At 36.4% G+C, this 22,646-nt stretch overlaps 1 protein-coding gene across 7 annotated transcripts in view; it reads right to left on the bottom strand.

The window, feature by feature from the left end:
* The window catches only part of MAPK8 (mitogen-activated protein kinase 8), a 104,535-nt gene that overhangs the window by 67,096 nt on the left and 14,793 nt on the right, over positions 1-22,646 (bottom strand). For 2 of the 7 annotated variants that reach the window (XM_074337235.1, XM_074337238.1), the window contains exon 2: positions 14,210-14,329. The exons of 4 other annotated variants lie outside the window; for them this stretch is intronic. The gene's annotated coding sequence lies outside the window, so the exon portion shown is untranslated. Of the gene's footprint in view, positions 1-14,209; positions 14,330-16,332; positions 16,393-22,646 lie in introns of those variants that run through there. One more of the 7 variants, XM_019730137.2, reaches the window with a different exon arrangement.

Here is a 22,646-nt window from a genome sequence, read left to right as displayed (position 1 = left end):
TTGCTATCCTTTATTATAGCATACATGCTGATTAATTTAGACTCTGAAAAGTTATATATCTTTACTCTCCTCACCAACAAGTATACGAGAATACTAAAGCTATCCATCCCCCTTTGACTGGTATGTTATTATTGGCATATATGCAAATTCTATTTTTGAAAGCCCATGAGACATGGTCACTGTTTTACACAAATCACTGTTTAGATGTACTAAGCTATTTGCTACTTTTTCGGCTTTTCAAAAATTTCTTCTTACATTTCAGGCCTTTCATCTGAGAATCACTTTCTTTCTGCTTAGAGTACATTCTTCAAAATGTCCTTTTGTGAAGCCTTCCTAATTGCAAATACCGATTTTTTGCCTGTTTGCTGTATCTGAATTTCCCCTTAAGTTTTTTCCTTGAAGTGTCTGGATTTCCCTTTACATTTTTCCCTGGTGTAGAATTCTACATTGTTTTGTTTATCCTTTTTTTTTTAAATTAAAGTTTATTGTGGGGTGACAATTGTTAGCAAAGTTACATAGGTTTCAGGTGTACAATTCTGTATTACATCATCTATGTGTCACATTGTGTGTTCACCACCCAGAGTCAGTTCTCCTTCCATCACCACATATTTGATCCCTTTTACCTTCACCTACCATCCCCCTCCCCCCTTACCCTCTGGTAACCACTAAACTACTGTGTCTATAACTTGTTTTCTTCATTTGTTTGTCAGTTTTTCTTTTTTCTTAAGTTCCAATGTCTGCTGGGTGTGACACCATAAAAGTCAATTCTCTCTTCCCTATCTAGACACTTTTTTTTGTTTTAACTTTTCTTTTATTTAAGTGTGTTTTTCCAGGACCCATCAACTCTGAGTCAAGTAGTTGTTTCAACTTAGTTGTGGAGGGGGCAGCTCACAGTGGCCCACGCTGGGATCGAACAGGCAACCTTGTTGTTAAGAGCACTGTGCTCTAACCAACTGAGCTAACCGGCTGCCCCAGATACTTTTAAGATCGTTTTTCTTTGTCTTTGGTGTTCTGCTGTTTCACTGTAACAAAGCTAAGTGAGGATTTCTTTTCATTTAACCAAGATGAGTTCCTCTGATTCTTTTTTTTTTTTTTGAAGCTCAATTCCCCATTTTTTTTTTATTAGTTTCAGTGAACAAAAGAGCATAATGATTAGACATCTCTGATTCTTAAATGCATAGGTTAGTGTTGTTCATCAGTTGTAGAAAAATTCTTAATCATCATCTTTCAACTGTTGTCTATCCACCAGCTTTTCTTATGAAAGGCTAGTCAAGTAAATGTTTAAATAGATAAGACTCAACTTCTCTTTCATAATTTTCATCTGTTTCTCTTGAATACATGCTGGATAATTTTTTCAGATATATTTTTCAGTTCATTATTCACCTCTTCAAGTTTACACAATCTTTAGTTAAATCCATTCATTCAGGATTTTTAAAAAAGTTTCAATTAGTGTAATTTTCAATTCTGGAAATTCTACCTGGTTTTTTAAAAAATCGTTTTGGATATTCTTTAAACTGTTTACCCTTGAACAATATATGGGTTAGGGGCACAGACCCCATGCACAGTTGACATCTGTATAACTTTTGACTCTCCCCAGACTTAGCTATCATTAGCCTACTGTTTACCGGAAAGCCTACTGTTACCAATAACAAATAATCGATCAACATATTTTGCATGTTATATGTATTATACACTATATTCTTATAATAAAGTAAGCTAGATAAAAGAAAATGTTATTAAGAAAATCATAAGGAAGAGAAAATACATTTATAGTGCTGTATTTATTAACACCCTAAGTTCACACTGTTTATAAGATAAAAAAAATCCACATTTAAGTGGACTTGTGCAGTTCAAACCCTTGTTGTTCAAGGGTCAACTGCAGTTTAACCTTGGAATATATTTTCAATATGCTTTTGTTTAAACTTATTACGCAGTTATTTTACATTCTATGTCTGATTATTACTATTTTCTAGCAGGACTGCTCCTGATTCCTGTTCACAGCTCTTAATTTTCTTGTGTTTTAATTTTTGACTGTCAGTCACTCTCCTTCCTTGGAATATTACTGGGAAAACTTTCAGCCCTGGGATAGAGATGAGTTTCTCCAATGAGAACTTGTATTTGCTTCTACCAAGAACCTGGAAACACTGCCAGAATATGATCACTACCATTATAAGGATAAATACAAACAAAATTATCCTAGGAAAATATTTTGGACCACCTAGGTGGTATTAAAATCACATTGCAAACCACATGAGCATCAGCTGGCTGCTCAAAATTCTCAGCAATGATCCTGCCCCCACATATCTAGATTAATGGTTCTCAAAAGTCTGGTCCCCAACCAGCAAAATGAGCATTAGTAGGAACTTGTTAGAAATGTAAATTCTCAGGCCTTATACCATAACTACTGAATCATAAACTCTGGGGATGTCACCTGCAATCTGTGTTTGAAAGAGCCCTCCTGGTTATTCTGATGTGTATTAAAAACCGAGAAGTACAGAGAAAATCAATTTCCCTTTCAGTCTTGAAGGATGGTGGGGTTTGTGCAGGTTTCCCATTCAGGCCTCTGAGGCTCATACCTTTCAGGGGAAGAGGATGACTTATTAGACTCATCACCTCAAAAAAAACTTATTATTTCCTCAAGTTCCTCAATGCTTCTTGAGGCTGACGAAAGGAAACTCAAGTTTACAAGGTCTCGCAAATGTCCTCTGAATGAAAGCCAGTTTATGTGTCACACACTTAACTTCTCAGAAATTCTGTGCCTTCACTTAGTTTGTTTCCTCTGAGAATTTTTTTACTTGATACTTTAGCTAGGGTTTCCTTTTAATATTTTATTGTGAAATAATAATAGATTTATGGGTAGTACAAAGGTAGTACAAAGAGGTCCCATGTCCCCTGCACCCAGTTTCCCCAAAGGTTACATCTTACTGTACTACAATATAAAATCAAACCTAGAAAACTGACCCTGGTACAAAGTGTGTGGATAGTTCTGGATGACTTTACCACGTGCAGATCTGTGAGCGTCCTACGTCACAATCAGGATACAGAATAGCCCATCAGCACAAGGACTGCCCTTTACAGTCACATCCACCTCCCTCGCCACGGCCCCACCTTCATCTCTGCCAACAATTAACCTGTTATCTCCATTTTTATAATTTTGCCATTTCCAGAATATTATACAAATGGAATCATACAGTTACTTTTTGAGAGTGCCTTTCTCCACTCAGCATAAATGCCTTTAAAATCTATCCAACTGGTTGCACATATCACACTCCTTTTTTATTGCTGAGTAGTATTTCACAGTATGGATACACCACAGATGAATTTAATCACCCATCCACTGTAGGACATTTTAGTTAGTAGTTTTTGGCTGTTACAAATAAAGCTGTGATGAAAAATCATGTACACGTTTCTGTGTGGACAGTTTTCCTTTCTCTGGGATAAATGCCCAGGAGTGTGATTGCTGGGTCATATGGTAAGAGTGTGTTTAGCTTTTTAAAAACCTGCCTGACTGTTTTCCAGAGTGGCTGTACTATTTTACATTCCTACCAGCAGTGTATGAGACCAGTTTCTCTGCATCTTTCTAGCATTTGGTATTGTCACATGTTTATTTTAATGGTTCTAATTGGTGTGTGGAAATCTCTCACCATAATCTTAACTGGCATTTCCTTTACGGCTAGTGGTGTTGAATATGTTTTCATGTGCATATTTGCCATCCATACATCTTCAGTAAAATGTTTCTTCATGTCTTTTGCCCATTTTCTAACTGCACTGCTTTTTAATGTTGAGTTTTAACAGTTCTTTATATATTTTAATTATGAATCCTTTGTCAGACATGTGGTTTGCTAGTATCTTCTGCCAAAACATAGCTTGTCTTATCACCCTTTTAACAGGGTCTTTCACAGAGCAAATGTTTTTAATTTTTGTGAAGGACAGTTTATTAATATTTTTTTCTTATATGAATTGTGCTTTTGGGGTCATGTCCAAGAACTCTTCACCAACCCGTAGGTCCCAGAGATTTTCCCGTTTTCTTTTAAAAGTTTTGTGGCCTAGGTTTTTACATTTAAATTTATGATCAATTTTGAGTTAATTTTTATATAAGGTGTGAAGTTCAGGTTCAAGTTCATCTGGTTTCCTATAGCTATCCAAATGTGCCAACACCATTTGTGGTAAAGACTATCCTTCCTCCAATCTCTTTTGCATCTGTCAAAAATCAATTGGCCTTTATTTCTGGGTTTCTAGTGTGTTCCGTTGACATAGGTCTATCTGTATGTCAATATAGGTCTATCTGTATGCTAATACCACATTATCTTCATTATTCTAGCTATATAATAAAGTCCCGAAATCAAGTGATTCTTCCCACTTTCTTCTTTTTTCCCCCAAAATTGTTTTAGCTACTCCAATTCCTTTGTCTTTCCATGTAAGTTTTAGGATAATTTTCTCTATACCTACACAAATATTTTGCTGAGATTTTGTTTAACTTGTATATCCAATTAGGGAAAACAGACTTCTATACTATGTTGAGTCTTCCAACCTATGAACAAAGTATGTGTCTTCATTTATTTAGGTCTTAAATTTATTTCATCAGCATTTTACAATTTTTGTATGCAAGTCCTACACATGCTTTCATTTTTTTGAGTCACTGCAAATGGTACTGTATTTTCAGTTTCCATTTCCACCTGTTCAGTGCTAGAGTATATAAATTAATTTTTGCATGTTGGTCTTGCTGAACTCACTTATTAGCTCTACAGGCTTTATTTTATTTTTTTTTTTAACATATTATTTGGCATTTTCTACACATAAGATCACGTCATAGGAATCAGGAACGGTCTCATTTTTCCCTTTCCAATCAGTATGCCTTCCCGCTCCCCACCCCTATATCTTATTGTGCTGGCTGGAACTCTCAGTATTATAAGAGCAATGAGAATGAATATCCTTGCCGCCTTGTTCCCAACCTAGAGGCAGGAAAGCATTCATTCAAGTATGACATTAACTGCATGTTTTCTGTACTTCTTTTTTATCAAATTGAGGTAGTGCCCCTCTATTCCTAGTTTTCTGAGATTTTAGTCATGAATGATATTAAATTTGGTCAAACGCTTTTTCTGTAACAATTGATATAATTGTGTGATTTTTCTTCGATATCTTATTAATACGGGTCATTATACTGACTTATTTTCAAATATGAAGCCAACCTTGCATTCTTGGAATGAAGTCCACTTGGTCATAGTGTATTATTTTGTACATATTGCTGAATTATATTTACCTATATTTTGTTAAGAAATTTTCTCTTCTATGCTTATGAAGGATATTGGTCTGTATTCTTTTTTGCTATTGTCTTTGCCTGGTCTTGGTAGCAAGGTTAGTACTAGTTTCATAAAACGAATAAGGAAGGGTTCCTTCATCTTGTATTTCCTGGAAGAGATTGTGTAGAAATAGTGTGAATTCTTAAAGCATTTGGCACAGGTCCAGTGAGACCACTCAATTCTGGTTTTCATTTTAAAATTACAAATTTAATGTTTTTAACAGTTATAAGGCTATTCAAATTATCTGTAACATTTTGTATGAGTTGTGGCAGCTTGTGCTTTCTAAACAACTTTTTTCATTTCATCAAAGTTGCTGAGACTCTGTTGAGAATTTCTATTTTTTCATTGGTTTTAAGTGTGTTTGTTGAAACATTTTTTGACGGCTATTTTAAAATCTTTGTCAGTTTATTCTGACCTCTGTGTTATCTTGGTGGTGGCATGTATTAATTGTCTTTTTCAATTTGAGCTGGCATATTTCTGGTTCTTGACAGAAGATATTTTCAGTTGAAACGTGGAGACTTGAGGTATTATGTTATGAGACTCTGGATCTTATTTAAATATTTTACTCTAGCAAGCTTCCTCTGACATTGCTCTGGTGAGGAAGGACACAGCGCATTACTGTCTGGCGGGGTGAAAATGCAGGCTCCTCACTAGGTTTCTGCTGACCACAGGTGAGGGGGAGGGAAGAACGGACTCTTTCTTGGGACTTGGTGAAGGTTAGAGTTCAGGATCCTCACTAACACGCCCTTGCTAGGAGGAGTGCGTGGTTCCTCTCCCCATGCCTCCTCCACTGACACCCTGGGGGGAGGCGTTCCCTTGCTATACCTAAGGAGGATGAAGTCTAGAATCCCACTTGACTTTTGCTAATCAGGGTGATTTTCTTCTGTGTATTTGGCTGGGGTTGCGTGGTTACTGTTTAAAAGCTTTCTGTCACATGAAGTTATCCCTTCCCCAGTCCTCGGCTAGAGAAGACAGACTTTTCCTGGGGCTTTTATTTGTCTGCGCCCAACATTTCTGGGTTGCCAGCCTCTACACACCCATTCTAAAATATAGGAGGCAATAAGAAAATTCAGGAATTTTGCCGTCGTATTATTTGGGTCCTGAGGTCCTAAGCCGATCTACCCTCTTCTCTCCACTTTTCAAACTCTTGTATTTGTTTTATACATGGAAAAGGCTTTTTTGCTGTATTTACATGGGAGAACAGGGAAAAGTACATCTATTCCATTTTTCTGGAAGCAATAGTCTAATATTGCCGTCACTTTTAAATTTACCTTTATATTTTCTTCAGGGTTAGGCTTGGTATAGGGTGTGTGTGTGTGTGTGTGTGTGTGTGTGTGTCTGTGTGTGTTAAAAAAAAATCTGATCTTAAACTCAAAGAAATGTTCCTAATTCATTTCACTCATGTGGCTTCCCCTTAACTCAAGAAATACTGGGTCATCTTACTTATTTCACAAAATATTTAGGATTGGCTTTCTAGCAGAAAATAATAAAGAACCCAAAGGCTTGCATACTGGCTGACTCATAAGCCAAACTGAGGAAGCATCCAATAGTTAAGAGACTCGATCATAAGGAAATAAATTGGGGAATTCACAGAAATACTGGATCATGCCATGAAACTGGGAGTTCTTCATAAATTTATCTAAAACTCTAATATTTCCTACTGTTTATTCTCTGCATATTTTACTCTCAGAGATAAGTGTTAAAGTCTCCTACTACAATCCATCAATTAAAAAAAAGATGCTTTCTGTTTTGTTTACTATTTTATGCCTTGAATTCTACCACACCTGATATTATATTATTATTATTATTGATTTCCTTTACAATTTCATAACTTTTTTTTAAGCGTTCATGAAATTGTTTTTAACTTTTAACCTTTCTCCATCATTTTATTTTAGATGATTTTCTTTTATCAAAAGTTACCCAGATCTTATTTTTTGACCCTATCTGGATTTTAGTGGTCAGAGTAGAAAACAGAATGAGAGACATGAAGAATCATATCACAATCTTGCCTAAAATTCCTGAACTCGTACAGCATTTTAACTTGTGTCAGCAATTATAACTACATGATTTTGGCATATTTACATACATGCTCTCTCTCCATGGGACTATAGGCATTTGGAAGGCAGAAAAGTTTTTACTTTTTAAAAAAGTTTCTCGAAGTATTTAGCACACTGCACCTTGGGTACAGAAGACAGTTAATAAATACATTTTGAATTTGAATTAATCACGAAGATTAATCTCGCAGCACTGTGAGGCTAGAGAACACATCAACAATAAGATCCTAGTTACCGAATAGTCTGCCAGTTAGAAGTGTATGCTAACAATGGCTACCAACAAGATATTCCAGGAATGAATAGAAGAACTGCTTTGGTTAAATACATGATGAAAAACTAATTAACTAGTGGGAAACCAAAAGCAGATGGCCAATTTGGCAGCAATTTAAAATGGGGAGTAGCTCTTTAGGAATAAAGACAACAGGGAGTTATAAATAGTACCAGAACATGTAAACTCAAAACTCAAAACTAGCTCACAAAATCTGTGCAGTTTTACAAATGTATATAGTGAAGCAAATCTGTTACCCTAAACTTTCTAAGCTTAAGCTGGACCATATTTTACCTATAATAATCATCATGTGACCTTTTGTTTATTCTGATATTGTTCTATTTTACCAACTCTTTTAATTTGTATTCCTTAAATTTATCCTGGGTAACTGGAGAGATTGGGGGTACACCAGAAATGTGCTATGTTCAGTGGGCAATCCACCTAGAATTCAAATATTACAAACCCACATATCCAATAATCCAGGTTTGTAACTGATAAATTTATAGCACATTTTCCAATAGACTTTTATGTATGGCATCACCATTGTTACTCTGCCTCTTTCACTTCCATCTCCCTACTGCCTTCTGTTGCAAACAGTGGTAAGGAAAAGCTATAAAAGCTGCAGTACTTGCCTTGTGAGGCAAATTAAGACTGCAATCAACTGAAGCTTTTACTTCAGGTCAAGTTAGTTATTTTGGGAACTGGGCCTAGCAGCCACCATCTCAAAGAAAAGAATGAGGCAAAATAATACATCATGACTCTCATTCCTCATTTCATTAAAAAAAAAAAAAAAAAAATTTACTGCCCAACCAAATGCCATGACTGTCATCCCGGTGGACTTCTACACCTCTGAATGGGACCAAGGCCTCCCCTCCTCATCCTCCGAAACCTTTCTGTAGAGCCACCAGAAATGCAGCTCCAAATTCCTCTACATTTTCAATCCTTTTTTTTAAGCATTTGCTTAGCTTCTTTATTCTGAAATTAAACCTTGTCTTCTCTCAAAACACCCCTTCACACGTTGCTCTCTCCAATGGTGGTGCAGGTATCTTGCCCACTGCCCAGCGCTATCATCCTTCCCAAATGCCTGTAAGACATACACACACAACTTGCTCCTTTAAAGCCCATGTTACTCAGCTATAACACCCAGTTTCCCTCCTTGCTGCTATGATCCACTAACGTCCCAATCACCCTCCTCATTTTCTGAGAATAGTCACACCTACCTGAAGTCCTCCCCTTCACCTAAGCCCTGCTAGCATCTGGGTGAGAACAACATCCTTGAGACCAAACTCTCCAAAACAATGGTTTTTCAGTTCCTTGACATCCTCATCGACAACAATCAATTTCTCCACCGAACCCCTAGCCACTAATTCTTGTGGTTACGACCTGGGGATCTAGTCATCATTCGAAACTGACCCACCGCAGAAAATGTGTTTCAGGTATACCCCTCTTACTACAATCTCTGGTAGCTTACTTAGAAACCACCTGCACATTCTTCAACCTCAGATGGTCTTCTAGCACCATAACTTTCTACCTTCTCCCCATCTGTCTTCCTTTTACTATATTCACTTATTTTCTTAGGCAACCTAAATTCCATGCTCCATTCTGTTGAAAATACTTTTATGAATACCCTAACCTCCTTAGATTCCTGTCTTGCAAAATCCCAAGCCTAGCTCAACCCAGCTATTTGCTTTCTCCATACTTACGCCCAAGTGCAAACAGAAAAAGTAACCCAATAGGACAGATAAATACAACTATCATTTCATGATCAACCTCAGTGAAAGCACAATAACGCTCTTTACTTTCCACTCCCTACCTTTATTTCTTCATTCTCTTCAAACCTCTAATCCCTATAATTTCTTTCGCCTCACACGAGAGGCTATCAAACAAGAAGTCTTGTAACTTCTAGCAACCCAAACACCTTATATACACTCTTAATTAACACCCCCTAACCTGGCCTCTGCTGCCATCAAACAGGTCTCTGTCTAAGACTGCCAAAGAGATATTTTGCAGTCCACATTTAACTTAACTTTTATTTTTCAATTACAGTTGACATTCAATATTATATTAGTTTCAGGTGTACAGCATAGTGGTTAGATATTTATATAACTCATGAAGTGATCCCCCTGACTAGTACCCACCTGGCAGCATACCTATGTATGACATTATTACTGACTCTATTCTCTATGCTGTACAATTCACATTTCACTTGATCTTGCAGAAGTACTGGACATAGTTGATCAATTAAATCCTTGAAACACTCTCTTCTCTCGTGTGGTAGGTTGAAATATGCTCTCCCAAAGATATGAGCCCCTAATCCTTGGGGCTGATGTGATATGTTGAATGTGACACAGAAGTATATATTTGGTTTAATCCCTGGTTCCCAAATATAGTTCCTAAAATGCTTGGAATCTCTGGAGTGGTACAAGAGTGTCTTTTGTATGCTAATGAGATGACTGGTGGCTGGGGCTCATCGGTGGCTTTAAGATGGATGCTAGTTGCTAGCAGAACCAAGGCAAAATTGGAGGGTTGGAGCTTCCAACCCTACTGGAGACCTCCAGTGAGGGGAGAGTGGCTGGAGATTGAGTTAATCATCAATGTCCAGTGATTGAATAAAAAATACCTACATAATGGCACCTCCATAAAAACCCTGAAACGATGGGGTTCGGAGAGCATCCAGGTTGGTGACCACAGCAAGGGGCTGGGAGGGGAGGGTGCTCATAGAGGCCCCGGAAGCTGCACACACTCCTCCTCCCCACGCCTGTCCTGTGCGTCTCTTCCATCTGACTGGTCTGATTTTTTTTACAATAAACCAGTAATTACTTTACAATAAACCAGTAATACTACGTAAGGTGCTTTTCTGAGTTCTGTCAGCAGTTTCTAGCAAATTATGAAACCTGAGGGAACAGGTTACGGGGAACCACCCCCACTTCGACTTTGCAGTCATTTGGTAAGAAATACCAGATGCCAGACTTGCAACTGGCATCTGAAGTGGGACTGAACCTTTAACCTGTGGTGTGTATACTAACTCTGGTAGTTAGTATCACAATTAAACTGTAGGACACCCAATGGGTGTCTGGAGAGTTGGAGAATTGGTTAGTCTGAGGGAAACACCCATAAATTCAGTGTTAGAAGTGTTGCGTAGGTAAAAACAGAGCAAAGCCTTAGCAGATATGATTAAATTAATGCTCTTGAGATGAGATTATCAAGGATTATCCAGGTGTACCCTAAATGCCATCACAAATGGCCTTATAAGGCAGAGGGAGATGAAACACAGAAAAGGAGGAGGCAATGTGACCAGAGGCAGTGACTGGAGAGGTGTGGCCCCAAGTCAAGGAATGCTGGCAACCACCCAAAGCTGGAGGCAGCTCTGCAGGGAACACAGCACTGCCAACACCTACTGATTTCACACTTCTCATCTCTGCAACTATGAGAGAATATATACGTTTCTGTTGTTCCAGCAGCCACAGGAAACTATTACTCTGTAGCTTCTTTAATAATTCTTTAATAATTCGCTGTCCTGGTTTGCTGAAATCAGTTCTTCTTTGGCTTCTTTAATGAGTCACCATCCTCTCTACCTGGACATTAAAAGGGGGAACTTCTCTTTCTATATTCCTTTGGTTATATTCCTTTCCTCTGGTTAATTTCACCCCCACACACAGCAATCACCACCTCAATAAAATAGATGCAAATGTACTTTCAATTCCAATCTCATCCTGATTTCAAACCCGTGTGCCTATGTGATATTCCTATTTGGATGTTCCAAAGGCACTTCCAACTCAGCATCTCCCGAAACATAACCTGGTCCTCTTCCGGTGTTCCTTGCCTCAACAAACGGTACTCTGCTCCCAACCACATTAGCCTTCCATCAGGCCTTTGGCATGTGCAAGACCCCTCCTGATAGCTTCTGCATAAGCCTTCCCTCGACCTAGACTGCTCTGCGCATGTTTTATTCAACCTACTTCCTCTCCTGACTACTATAAGCTCCTGCTCATCCTTCAAATCTCAAGTTTCAGCTCAGTTCCCAACACTGCAATCTAAACTGGGTGCCCTTATACATTTCCATGACACCATGTTCTTCTCCACTGTACTTTATCAGAGTTCTCACTGTTCACTTACTTTTGTGTTTGATTCTCTTCACTAGACTATCCACTCCAAGAAGGCAGGGAATTCTTGTTTTATTCATTCTGTATATTGAATGCTTAAGCACAATGCCTGGCACATAGGAAGCACCCAATAATACTTGCAAACTGAACAAATGAAACATGAAATCTATTACTTCCAGTATGAGTGTCCTAGAAGTCACCTGACCTATCTTGCCTTCCTTTTTATATTTAGTTACTGAGGCTACTAATATTTTAACCCTGATCCACAGCAATTTAGATTTTCCTAAAGAAAAACATTACATTGTCCAGTATTACCCACTTAAACTGTGTTCAGTTCTTTTAAAACATTAGTTCTTGAAGCAACTCTAAAAATAATAATTAATAAAGTTGACTTCTGCTTCTGGCATGGTGGAGTATTGGGATCAGATTTATCCTCTTTCAGTAACTAGAAAGTAGAGAAAATATGATACTGTTATCAAATACTGGACAAGAGATTAGGTCTTCAACCCCTAAAAGAGGGAAGCAAATTAGTTAACCCTATGACTGCCCTGCCATTCTGACTGGGGGCCATTTCCAGACCACTGTGCTGAAAGGGCCACACCAAACAGAGCATAGCAGCTTCACTGGGATGAGGAGCCAGATCAGGAAGATGAAGGTAACTGGAGTCTGGAGGGGAGAGTAGAGAGAGGAGAGCTAGTCAGAGGGGACCGAGCTCCAGGAATCAGTGCAGGGGTCCTCTCAGGTCTTTGGCTGAATACTAATTTACATAGCATAAGGCAAAACTCCTCAAGTCTGAGCAAAAGATGAACAATTCCCAGAACTCATTCAGAAACAAGAATAAAAATTACCACAGACTTCTCTTCTGAAACTATGCATGTCAGAGACAAGGAAACTACAGCTGTAAGGTGCTCAAAGACAAAATGTCAATACAAAAATACCTGTTATTTGCCTTTTTCACTCTCATCCTCTCACAAATGCATAGTTTTCCAGATGCTAAGAGACCTGTGATTCATAGATTACATTATTTTTTTTTCAGAAAAGTTACTTTCATTAAAAAGTTATTTATGTTAACTTCCTATTGTTTTGCAAATAAGCTGATATATTTTAAAGTTCATAATTTTAATTTCTAGTAAGGTAAATTTTGATAGGCATAGCCCACAAAAGAAAAACCTATTTGAGATCCTCAACAAATTTTAAGAATGTAAAGCTATTCCAAGACTAAAAAGTTTAAGAATCATTGCTTTAGGATTAGTGGTCCCATCGAATGAGTGTTCTCTTGTGAACCACAGTGCATGCAGGAAAGTGTCCCGTTATAAATTCAATTTCTAATAAATACACACCTTTCTCATTTTATCAGTCTCGATAATGCGTATCTTTAAAAAGAATTTGTCCATTTCATCTAAGTTGTTTAATCATTAGCGTATACTTCTTTATAATCCCTTAGTCGGCAAGATATGTTGTGATGTCCCTCTTTCATTGCAGATATAATTTGTGGCTTGTCTCTTTTTTTAATGATCAGTCTGGCTTCAGTCAACAATTTTTTTCCTCAAAATTGTTAATTGTATACATTTTGACACCTGAATACCTGAGACAGATGGGGTTTTGGTGATTGCCCTGTAAGCCCTCATAGCACACTATGGCAATGAAATATAACAACATTTAGGAGATCTGTAGAGCAGTGTTTTTCAAATGAATGATGCATGGGCAAAAGATCATTTAAATGCAAAATAGACCAATGGATTTAAATATTAATATCATAGAGTATGAAAACATGTATTCATATAATTTCGGATTTCACAATGCAGTGAAATTGTTGTATTTTGATGTACTATTAAAGAGGAATATCCAAATTATCTGTATGATGACATGGCAAGTACACATAAGTACTTCTGCTGTATCCTGAAAAATAACGGTTGCTTGAAGGAAAAGCACCTGTGTCACTATATGAGTTGTGAGCCACTTTTTCATGGAATACCATTTTTACTTAAAAGAATGACTGACAAACTATTATTTGGACTAAGGTAACTGGAAGACATTTTCTTGAAAATGAACAAAATGAACCTATTACTTCAGGGAAAACAAATGATAGTATTTACTTCCAACAATAAAATTCAAACTATCGAGTGAAAATTAAAAATTTGGAAAATTTGTACCTGCTGCTGTAAGCCTTGAAGCTTCCCAAGATTTTTCTGATAAGATAGGTAGTAAAATCAACAAATGATTTTTTTGATATTATATAATGTAGCAGCTCTTAAACTTCTTGGTCTCAGGACCCCTTGTGCTCTTCAAAGTTATTGGAGATCCCAAAGGACTTTTGTTTATGTGGATTATATCATTATTTACTATATTAGACATTAAAACGAAGCATTTAAAAATGTTTAAACTTAATTAAAAAACAATAACAAACCTATTACACGTTAATATTACTAGCATTTTGATGGAAAATAACTATTTTTTTTTTTTTTATTCCAGTGAGAAGAGTACCTCTGTTTCACAAATCCCTTTCCTGTCTGGCTTAATTTCAGACAGCTGGATTCTCTTATGTGTTTCTGCATTCACTCTGCTGCCACATCACAGGTCAGGTCACGTGGTCTCTGGAAAACTCTTGAGAACAAGCATGAAAAAGGCAAATAACAAATTACTAAAACGGTTTTGACTTCATGGAACCCTTAAAACCCCTTCCTGTATTTTCCACTGTTAGAAGAAAGTTAAGAGATGGTAACAAACCTTAGTAGACTAAGGTACAAAGACGTGTTGCAAATCTTATCTTATAAAAACTCTTGCTCTGTTAAGCGACAGATTTTTTTTAAACAAAATCTATTTTTTTTGGGTTTTATCCCCAATCAAATTAAAGCAGTTATCACTAAAGTGGTCCCCAATTCATGTATACTAATACTACTTTGGGATCCCTTATAAACATCTAAATGTATATGTGAGCATGTGTATATAACAATACATAATCTCTCTCACACATGCATAAAATATGTGGAAAGTAATACAGCAAAATATTATTAGCAAGATTATGGGTAGTTTTGGTCTTTTTATCTTTATTTTATTTTTCCCCAACATTCCATGTATATGTATTTGCATTTAATTTTAAAAACATAAATGAAAAAGTGCTTCCTGCTACTTTCTTCCTTTCATTAGCACTGGATAATATTCTTTCAAAAGGAATGTGCCCTGACCTTAGGAAACCAGCAGGTCTTAGTAACTACAAGGAGGCAGAGAACAAGGAGAAAATTACACCAGGAAATAGGAGGCAGTGGACCCCATGTTAACATATCAAAGAACTGGAATATAGAGTTGCGATCCAAGAATCTAGGACTTCCAGTAATATACGTTCTCATAAAATAATGATCCCAGCAGGAACTATGTACACAAATATACTTGTTATAAATATTTAGTTCTCTCTACCTTATGAAGTGTTTTCACTTTCCTTTCATGTTATCACAGAATATACTATTTTAAAATTCATACTCTAAATGGATTTAATAAACTTCTTTTAAAGGAGACCTCAATCTTTTTGGAGCTAATCACTATTCATGAAAATGTATGTCTCTTGGCCAAAAAGAATTGCAACAAAGGGCCAGTAACTCAAAGGAATGAAGTACAAGCTCTGAATTCTTCCAATTAGGAATCTCAAAATTCTATTATTAAATAACTGGTGTCTGCAAGGCCATATCAAGGCATTACGGTACTAGAAGTGGTGCCCATCACACCATAATTAACATACAAAGAAGGGGAGAACAGGATTCAGAATTCCACACAAATCTTCCACTTAACCAGCAGAGGAAAGGCAGCACAAAACAGTGGTTAAAACTCAGACTCGGAAGCAGACTATCTGGATTCAGATTCTGGCCCCACCACCCTGGAAAATTTACTTAACTTTATCTGCCTCAGTTTCCATCTACAAAATGGAAGAGAGGGTAGGAGAATAAATAATATCTACGTACAAGGTTGTTAAAAGGATTAAATGTGTTAATATTTGTAAAATGTTGCTGGTGCATAGTAAATATTTGTTAAAGAAAAAGAACATAAAAACCCTGAAGTTAAAGTTCAAACAGGTTGAAAATAAACAATAAAATAATTGTAGAGATGCAGAAAAGCCAAATCAGATAATTCAGAATACTGTATATACTCAATTTTCTAGTTTCTTAAAAAAGGTGCAGTAGCGTGGTGGTCAATTATCTCCTAACATAGCAGGAGTCCAAACTGCTAAAGTACAAATCACTTTCAGGGACTTCATAAAAGTTTGGATATGTATAATTTAAAGTGTCTTTATGCCTATGTAAGCTGAACAGGAAAATGTTCTGTTTTTGAAATAAGGAGGTATCCATTCAATACTAGCATGAACAGGAAGCCTCGGTTGCTCTGTAGACTACCAAAGAAAAGCAAAAAGGCTGATCCTGTGTTGCAAATCTGTTCAAAGTTTGAATGAAAGAAATGAACAATTATGTAAAATTAAGACTGAAACCAATTTCCTAAATTAATGGAGTGTTCCAGGTTGAGGAAGGGTAAGTTGAAATGCAGACATTTTATTCTGCCAGAAAGCAAGGAAACACACTCAATGACCAACCAGATCAGACAAAAAACGATAGAGCAGTCACCTCAGGAAGTTCCCACTGGCCAAACCTGGGACATCTGAGCATCAAAAAGAAAAGAATAATGACACCTAGAACAAGCAGAACAGTAATAAGAATTAGAGCAGAAATCAATAAAATTGAAAAAAGGAAAATAGAGAAAAATAATGAAAACAAGAACTGGTCTTTTGAAAATATAAACTGATAAAACTTTAGTTAGACTAAGCAAGAAAAAGAGAGAAGACAAATTATCAATATAAAAAAAAAATGAAAGAGGGGACATCATACTGAATAGTAAACGAATTAAAAGAATAGTAAAGGCATATTATGAAAAAAATCGATGCCCACAAATTTGACAACAGAGATGAAACACACCAATTCTGGAAAAGACACAATCTACCAAAATTCACACAAAGAGAAACAGATAATCTGAGGTCTATATCTATTTTTAAAAATTGAATCAATAGTTATTAACCTTTCCAAACTGAAAGCAACAAGTCCAAATGGTTTCATTGGTGAATTCTAGCAAACATTTAAAGGGGAAAAAAAAAAAAATATATCTCTATGATCTCTTCCAGAAAACAGAAGCAGAAGAAACACTCCCTAACTCATTCCATGAGGACAGCATTATCCTAATGCCAAAATCAGATAAAGACAATACAAGAAAACTACACAATAATACCGCTTACGAATACTGATGTAAAAATCTTCAAAAAATATTAGTAATCAAATCCAATATTGTATAAAAAGAATTCTACACCACAACCAAGGAGGATCTACTTCAGGTATGCCAGGGCTGGTTCTAAAGTCTATTAATGTAACCTACCACATCAACAGACTGAAAAAGAAAAATCTTATGATTATAACAATGGAAGAAGAAAAATCATTTGACAAAAATCTAACACCTACGCATTTGTAAAAACTTTCATAAATCTAGGAATAGAGGGGAATTTCCTTAATTTGATAAAGACCATCTACAAAACAAAACAAAAACAAAAAAACTCCCTGCAGTTAACATTATAATGACGAGAAACATCGTAACTTTCAGGAACAAGGCATGTATTTGAACAAGAATAATCCTCTCACCACTCCTATTCAGTATCATACTGGAAGTGCTACTTACTGCAGTAACATAACAAGGGAAAATAAAAGGTATACAGATTGTGAAAGAAAATGTAAAACTTCTTGTTTGCAGATGTCATGATTATGTATGTAGGAATTTCTAAAGACTCAACAACAACAACAAAACTCCTAGTTGATATAGTTGCTTCCATTTGGGTATGGGTTAATAATTCTGACGCTGTTATACGTGTATACACACTGGAACTGAAAAATTAAGTAAATGGATGGCATATGGTATGGGAGGTAGGGTTCTCACTGATAGAGGAAATTGACTGATCAGTAAAGGGAGGATGCCAGAATGATCCACGTAATGATTAGGGTTGAAGACAGTTAAGAATTCACATTTAACTTATTACAGACACAGATGGTTATACACAGGAATATTTATAGACATGTGTATAGACACATATTTATATGTGTGTGCTAATATACACATACTCATTTCTTCACTCTGTCCGCTGACTGTGACTAAAAGAAACTACATCCCAGTAGCAACAAGCACAACTAGCACCCAGATCTTGGTTTCTAACAGCCCTCTGCAAAAAAAATGGAAACAGGGCTCTTTGGAGAAATGGCTGACTCCAGAACTGGGGCAGTAAATCTTATAGTGTCAGAAAGTAAGGAGGTCCTCAAAAACTTACACAAAAAACACCCACTTTGATGGAGGTATGTCAACGGGGCAAAGGAGCCAACTGAAAGAACTCTCAAAAGGCCAAAGCTGGAAGGAACAATTTGAGCAACAAAATAAAGTCATATTGGATTATAACCCAAAGTATAAAATAAATATCCATGAATCTATACTGACATTAATTGAATAAATGGGAAGAGAGACAAATCCCTCGTGCACAAGGATTCCAAACAATTTATGTTCTCCAAATAATTCCAAATAATTTATACTCTTGAGAAGGGAGAGCATAACTCCTCACTCTTCACTTGATCTTAGCCAAAAGGCCGAGAAGCGATGACTCCTCACTCTTTTAAGTGTAGGCTGCAAATAGTGACTTCTTCCAAAGCATATAATAGGGAAGGGGTGTGTGTTTGTGGGGGTAACTTCATAGGGGTGAAATCTGACAAACACTACCTCAGCCAGGCGAGCAAGGTCAACATCAACAGTCACAAATTATGTAAATAATAACTTCTCTTGCTATGATGTGATGAAATGGCATTTTACCTCATTGTCTTCCTCCCCCAAACCTTTAACCACAGTGTAAAAATGAAAAAAAAATCAGACAAATTTTAATAAAGTGGATCTGAAAAATACCTGATCAGTCCTCCTCAAAGTCACCAAAAACATTCAAAGAATGTCTGGGAAACACAAAGCCAAGATGATCATAAGGAGACATGACAACTAAATGTAAGGAGGGACCCTGGATGGAATAGCTGGAACAGAAAAGGGACATTAGGTAAAAACTAAAGAAAGCTGAATAAATTACAAACTTCAGTTAATAATAATACATCAATATTAGCTCACTAATTGGAATAAATGTATCACACCAATGTAGGATGTTGATAATAGGAGAAACTGGGTGCAGGGTATATGGAACTGTAATGTGTTTTCATTTTTGTTGTACATCTAAAATTTCTAAAAAAATTAAGTCTACTGAAGAAAGGAATAGTGACTGAAATGATATAAAAACACTGAAAAGACAAAAATCCCTGATACTGAAAGAGAGAAATGACGTTATTTGCCAACACTGGGGATAACAAGTAACAAATTTTCAGAGTTGAAATCACGTTCAGATTTCAGAGTTGAGTTTTCAAAGTTAAGCAGTTGATATAGCAAAAGAAAAGAAGCATGTACACCTCATCTTTTTAAGAACTGTAGGTTAATTCCAGTTGACATGGGAAAGGTGTTTGAAACAGAGGACAGTTGGCTAATAGATCCAGAGGGATGACAGGGTTAGAAAAGCATTTCTTTGCAAGCCCAAACAAAGTAACTGATTTAGACAAGACTCATTAATAGATGCTAAAACATCAGGACAAAAGGCTGCTGGGACAGATTATTTGTAGGGAACCAAAATATCACTTCACTGATGAACAGCTGCTAATCGCAAAGGAGGAAAAAAAATCCATCTTAAAAATGGATATGTATGGTGAATACCAACCACTGCAACCAAATGACCACACTTCAGGCAAACACCCTGATGTTATATGCCTTGGTATGAATCAATGTAATGCAAACGGGCATTTATGACAGAAAAAGTAAATATAATCTAGCCTTCAGACCCAACCTTTTTAGGTAACACAGTGGCTAGGGATACAAGATAAACACCACAAGGAAACAATCAGAATGTGGGAACATTCTACAAATGAGTGGCCTGATCTCTTCAAGAAGCCAATGTCATGGGGGGGGGGGAGTGGAGGGGGGGCAAATAGAGTATGTTAAAAGTGACTAAAGCAACAACAATCAAATATAATGCAAGAACTTTGACTCAACTCTGGTTGGAGAAAATCAGGTACTACTGGACAACTGGAGAAACTTGAATACAGACTAAACAATGTTGTGTGTTGTTTTTTGTCCAAGTATGGCATTTGTAGAAGGATGTGTTTAATTTTAGGAGATGCTTGCTGTAGCATTCAGTGGTCAAATGCAGCAAAAAAAAAAAAAAAAAAAAAGTATCAAGAAATATATAACACACAAATGTAATAAAATGTTAACAATTGTATCCAAGTGGTAGTATTCAGGTGTTCATGGTACTATTATTTCCATTTGTATGTACATTTGAACATTCTTCATAAAAACTGGAGGGGGTGTAAAAGAAGTCATTAAAAACCAAAAAGTGGCCAAATGGTCAGTTGTAAATCACAGAAAACAGTAACAGCACATTGTATGGAGAGGTATAACAAAGAAATATGGATTTAAAAACAGTCTCCTGTGACACATACTTTGCATGAACATTAGGAAGGTAGCGGCATAAAAGAGGGAATCAGTTTAAAAAACAATTCCCTATGTTCCAAAAGTTTAAAATACCAACCCAAACTCTGCTGATAAAAATCCTTTGAGACAGACACCTCTAATATCTCTCATTTTTTAGGAAGAAGGGACTTACAAAAGAGATAGCATTTTCACTTTTCAATTATAATGGTTACAGAGTGATAGAAGATTTTTGAATTTTGAAATTTCAGAAATACAGAAATGAGTTGGAGGATCGAGTTCACATACATGAACTCATGAAGACCATTAATTAATTTACGTACATAAATACATATGCAGAGAGCACACTAAATCAAAATCAGTTACATTTCATGTATCTTCTATTAATAGTGGGTTTCACAGAATTAAGGTCTCTCTGCAGTCCCTTACTATACTAGCGGCTATGCTAGTGGCGCTGCTGCTTGTAAGGCACATCCATAAGTTCAGTCCCAAAGTCAACCTCTCCATTTAAATGACTTAGAAGGCTCCCCTGGGGTTTCTCTGTGGAACAAATTTTAAAATTTAACTCAGCATAACTGAATGGATACTTCTTTTTTTTTAAATTAAGTTTATTGGGATGACAATTCTTAGTAAATTGTTAGTAAATTACATAGATTTCAGGTGTACAATTCTGTATTACATCATCTATAAATCCCATTGTGTGTTCACCACCCAGTCAGTTCTCCTTCCATCACCATATATTTGATCCCCCTTACCCTCATCTCCCACGCCCCAACCCTCTTACCCTCTGGTAACCACTAAACTATTGTCTGTGTACATGAGTTTTTGTTTCTCATTTGTTTGTCTTGTTCTTTGTTGTTTTTGGTTTATATACCACGTATCAGTGAAATCACATGGTTCTCTGCTTTTTCTGTCTGACTTATTTCACTTAGCATTATACTCTCAAGATCCATCTATGTTGTCACAAATGTTCCTATATCATCTTTTCTTACCACTGAATAGTATTCCATCGTGTATATATACCACAACTTCTATATCCATTCATCTATCGAAGGACATTTTGGTTGTTTCCATGTCTTGGCCACCATAAATAAAGCTGTGATGAACATTGGAGCACACGTGTCTTTATGGATAAATGTTTTCACATTTTTTTGAGTAGATACCCAGGAGAGGGATTGCTGGGTCATATGGTAATTCTATTCGTAATTTTTTGAGGAACCTCCACACTGCCTTCCATAGTGGCTATACCAATCTGCATTCCCACCAACAATGTAAGAGGGTTCCTTTTTCTCCACAGCCTCTCCAACATTTGTTACTATTTGTCTTGTTGATGATAGCCATTCTGACTGGGGTGAGGTGATATCTCACTGTGGTTTTGATTTGCATTTCTCTGATGATTAGTGATGTTGAGCATTTTTTCATATGTCTATTTGCCATTTGTATGTCCTCTTTGGAGAAATGTCTCTTCAGGTCCTCTGCCCATTTTTCAATTGGGTTCTTTGTTTTTTTGTTGTTGAGTTTCATGAGTTCCTTGTTTGTTTTAGATATTAGCCCCTGATCGGAGGCACTGTTTGCAAAACTCTTCTCCCATTCAGTCTGTTGCCTCTTTATTTTGTCGATGGTTTCTTTTGCTGTGCAGAAGCTTTTAAGTTTCATATAGTCCCATTCATTTATTTTAGCTTTTACTTCCCTTGCCTTTGGAGTCAAATTCAAAAAATGCTCTTTGAACCCAAGGTCCGTAAGTTTAGTACCTATGTTTTCTTCTATGCAGTTTATTGTGTCAGGTCTTATGCTTAAGTCTTTGATCCATTTTGAATTAATGTTGGTACATGGTGACAGATAGTAGTCCAGTTTCATTCTTTTGCACGTGGCTTTCCAATTCTGCCAGTACCATTTACTGAAGAGGCTGTCTTTTCTCCATTGTATGTTTTTCGCTTCTTTGTCAAAAATTATCTGTCCATATTTATGGGGGTTTATTTATATATCACCTGCTTTTATGTGTGACTGCCCTTTCTCACTCCTAATGAACATAAAAATGTTACCTTATCTTTATCTCTCCCAAACTTTGCAAAAATATCATTTAGTCTGCCATTTGTTTCCTCCCTTCCTTCTCCTAATCCTGTTAGGGAAACTTCTTTAATAATTGCTGTAAGGTACATAGAATGAATATATAATGCTATATTAAGATACTGGTACCCCGAATATTACCCTGAAAAAAAGACTAAACCACATACACGAGAATTTCAAACAGGGAATCACAGATAATTTCTTCATTAAGCTAACAAATTACTTTCCCTTATAATGGTGAACTAGGTATTTATAATTAGAACCAACTCTCCTACAA

The sequence above is a fragment of the Rhinolophus sinicus genome, linkage group LG07 (assembly GCF_036562045.2).
Source record: "Rhinolophus sinicus isolate RSC01 linkage group LG07, ASM3656204v1, whole genome shotgun sequence".
In the NCBI taxonomy this organism is placed as follows: Eukaryota; Metazoa; Chordata; class Mammalia; order Chiroptera; family Rhinolophidae; genus Rhinolophus; species Rhinolophus sinicus.
This window is presented reverse-complemented; position numbering and strand designations above follow the sequence as displayed.